The 4062-nt window shown below is 30.3% G+C and overlaps 1 non-coding gene across 1 annotated transcript; it reads right to left on the bottom strand.

Annotated features, from left to right (window-relative positions):
* Nucleotides 1-1612: 1612 nt before the first annotated feature.
* On the bottom strand, nucleotides 1613-1684 carry TRNAQ-CUG (transfer RNA glutamine (anticodon CUG)). The gene has a single exon. It is a non-coding gene; the product is annotated as a tRNA-Gln (tRNA).
* Between the last annotated feature and the right edge of the window lie 2378 nt (nucleotides 1685-4062).

Raw genomic sequence — 4062 nt, 5'->3', positions numbered from 1 at the left:
TAATGCAATTAAGCTTGCGTAACCAATAAAGCTTAAGTAGTTAAATTGTTCAGGTAAGTTGGCGAGATTTTATTTGTTGTCCTTGTACCTTTTTTTGTCTCTCTATCTCCATCCTCCATCTATCTTATTTTTTCATCCTTGTATCTTTTTTCCTCCTTCTATCTTGTTGCTCTTGAAGAAGGAAACATCATGGGAATTGTTGAAGGCATGCTTCAATGTGTAGAAAAAAAGGTTGGAGGTGAAAAAATGGAGGTTGGAGATAGAGGTTGGAAGTTAGAGATAGAGGTTGGAGATAAAGGTTAGAGGTTGGAGATGGAGGTTGGAAATGGAGGTTGGAGGTTAGAGATAGAGGTTCGGGATTGAGGTTAGAGATGAATAAATGGGGGTTAGAGGTTGAAAATGATGAAAATGGAGGTTGGAGGTTGAAAATGAAGAAAAGTAGAGGTTGGAAATGGGAAAATTGAGGTTAGAGGTTAAAGTTGGGGGAAAATAAAGGCTGGAGATGATAAAAAAAGGAGGTTGGAGATAAGGAAAAATGGGGCTGGAGGTTGGAGATGAGAAAAAATTGAGGTTAGATGTTGGAGATGGATTAAGGAAGAAGAAGACGAATTTGTAAAATTAATATTTTGGATTTCCTCCTCCCATACCACGTCACTAGTGCCACATAAACAACGGTTGCCATGTTGCCTTTTTTTTGTAACGAAATGTTAACATTAGGGACTAAAACCAAATGGATATTAACATTTAAGACTTTTTCAAAAAATAAAAGATACATAGACGAAAAATAAAAACATGTCAACTTATAGGGAGAAGTTAACTATTTAAGCCTAAATAGTATATATTTGTTAACTCAACCAAAAAATAATGTTATTGATAGAATTATTCTGTAATTATTTTGTAACCAAAATGTAATTATTAGTTACCTGTAATTATGCTCCTATTAAGGAAATTAGGTCAACACTATTGTAATATATATACCATTTGCCATTAATGAGAAATACACAAATAATTCAACAATCTTACATGGTATCAACCCTTAAAAAGATCCTAACCTATCTTTTCTCTCCTCAAAAGCCTCTGTCACTGTTATGTTTCCTCCCTCTGCACCGCCGCCATCGTTTTTCCCTCATCCATTCCATTCGTTCCCCTCTTTTTCCTCCTTCCGTTTTCACCGCCGCCAGACTCCCTATATGTGTCACGTCGCCCATGTGTGGCCACCACCCCAACACTGATTTCAATCAGTGTCGGTCTCTCCAGCACCGCCAGCCTTTTCTACGGGCATTATTCCCTTTCATGCTCTCCGCCTGCAAAATGTCTTACTCCTCCAACGACGAAAGCAACATGGTGACTCCTTCTCCCAAGGTAGAAACTCCGACATCGCATCCCTCATCCTCTACCAAATCGGAGTTTCATCTCGCTCTCGTTGATTCCAACATTAGGAATAACATTTCTATTGTGCTTGATGTTGAAATTGATCGTTAAGTCACATGACGTGAAGATATTTCACATTAATGCTTGTTATCATCGGGTCATGTATCATACTATGCCTTCATATAACACGTGTTGTTACTCTTGAGCAAGAATTCTCAGGTGTAAACAAAAAAATCAAGAAAGGTTCCACCGAGACTTGAACTCAGGTTACTGGATTCAGAGTCCAATGTCCTAACCACTAGACCATGGAACCAAATAATGGTAATATACTAAACGTTTAGCTATTTCTCTCCCAATGGTTAGGTACAGAATCACGAATTTAATTGTTATTACTACAGATGTTCATTGTGCGATTTAAATCAGTTTTGAGGAAAAAGTTCATCTGATTTAAAGATAAATTTATTCACGGTCCAATTCGATTTTGAATGATTAATTAAAAAATATAATCTAATTCGATCCAATTTCATACGACTTATTTTATATCGGTTTTTCAAATCCAAATTACAAATTATATTTTTTAATAAGATTATAAAAATGCAAATAAATAATAGATTTGATACAATATATAACATATAGTATATTAAAAATTAATATTATAAAATGAGAATGATAAAATTAAATAGATTAAAATAAACTAATAAATAGTATTAAAAAAATAAGTATTATCGAATGATAAATTAACACAATATATACTATTAATAAAAAATAAATTAGTATAAAAATATTTACACGCGGTTCGATTTGGTTTGAATCGGTTTTGAAAAATCAATCTGAAATGTGATCCAAATTGAACGGTTTTTATAAAATAACATCCAAACACATCCAATAATATTCGGTTTTTGTGTGGTTTTTAGTTTTTTTAATTGATTTGCGGTTTTAATTTGGACACCCTTAATTACTATTATCCCTTAGAACATGTCCAGATTCAGCAATTATTCATCAATTATTTGCAGTTTGGCTTGGGCAAAGATATATTTTCCAAAATTATTTGTAAATGTTGATTGAGTGAAGATCAATCAATTGAGTGAATTGGTAAGAAGATATAAAAAAGTTTAAAGATAAATTGCAAGAATGAAGTCTTTTGAGTTGTTCATCCTAAGGTATAAGAATGAAAATAAAAATTGAAAAAGAACATGAAAGTACTTTGGTAAGTAATATCAATTTCTAAATTTTAATCAAAGCAATTACATTCCTAAACTCTTCTTAAAAAATTATTTTCAAACATTTTTCTTGAGGACAACGAAAAATTCAAGTTTGAAGTTGTGAAGACAAGCTATCATACCATGTGTTTAATACTTCGAATTTATATTTTAGGAGTGTTTACTATTAATGTGTTTTTGAAATCTTCAAGTTTTAGCAAAAAAATTTAAAGATTCATCTAAAATACAAAACTATGATGAAATCATTTTAACTAAACAAATTTTCATAGCATCTCACTATGAAAGTTCTAATGAAGAATCAAGGAGAAAAATAGAACACAAAGAACGGAGGAAAAATAGAGAAATTCACGAAAAGCACGAGAAAGTGACGTACATAACCTACATAATGGCACTATCAAGCTTAATAAGACAAGAGCAACTTCGAAGCGAGAACAGGGACGGAGCCACATGACTCCTTGTGTGGGTTAGAGCCCCCACTAAAATTAATAGAGTATTAAAAAGAGGAACTTTGAAATATTATTTAATTAATTGAGTAATTTGACATTCTTAAAAATAATAAATAATTATTTAAATTATTTTAGTCATCTAATATACTTTTTACTTATAAATTTAATCCATAAATTACTCACAAAAAGTAATAATGTCTCACATATTCAATGATTAGAATGACTGTTTTTTTAAATAACTTTTTTTAATTACAAATCTTTTCATTCTCACGATTGTTTAATTATGAATATAAAATAATATTTTTATTTATATTAAAATGAGAAAAATAATATTTTTATAAAATGATTGATATGTATAATTATACTTTAAATTTTTTGTTATATTATTTAATATTTTTATTTATATTAAAATGAGAAAAATAATTAATTATTTAAAAATGAATTTTTTTATAAAATGATTGTGATGTATAATTATACTTTAAATTTTTTGTTATATTATTTAATACTCCGTCCGTCTTTTTTATAAAAGAAATTTGATTTTTTAGATTTATTGAGTAATTAATGTATCTGATGCATTGTACAATCGAGATACTTTGATTATTTCGGAGGTAATACTACATATATTACCCCCACTATTCAATATTTCTGACTACGTCCCTGAACGAGAATCAAAAGAATTATTTAATAGAGATGCAATCCCAATACAAACGACTCCATCCAACTGCATGTCAAAGTTCAAGTTAAGAAAATCACTTAATAATGGCGTGATTAGGGTTAGGTGCATCATGATTGTGCAAATTTAGAAATTTATCTATAAATAGAGAAACATATTTAGTGTTTAGGAGTTCAATTATATATTTTCTAAGGTGTTTCTGGGTTAGAGGAAGGTAGAAATGAATGATATCAATAGGGTTTCATTCTTCATCATTGTAACTCTTAATTTTTGTTTTCCAGTTGTAAAAACCACGAATCTCTTAAGGATGAGTGGTTAGTCCCCTTAGATTAGGTTCCCTTCAGATGATTTA

This window comes from Lathyrus oleraceus, chromosome 3 (assembly GCF_024323335.1).
Source record: "Lathyrus oleraceus cultivar Zhongwan6 chromosome 3, CAAS_Psat_ZW6_1.0, whole genome shotgun sequence".
In the NCBI taxonomy this organism is placed as follows: domain Eukaryota; kingdom Viridiplantae; phylum Streptophyta; class Magnoliopsida; order Fabales; family Fabaceae; genus Lathyrus; species Lathyrus oleraceus.
This window is presented reverse-complemented; position numbering and strand designations above follow the sequence as displayed.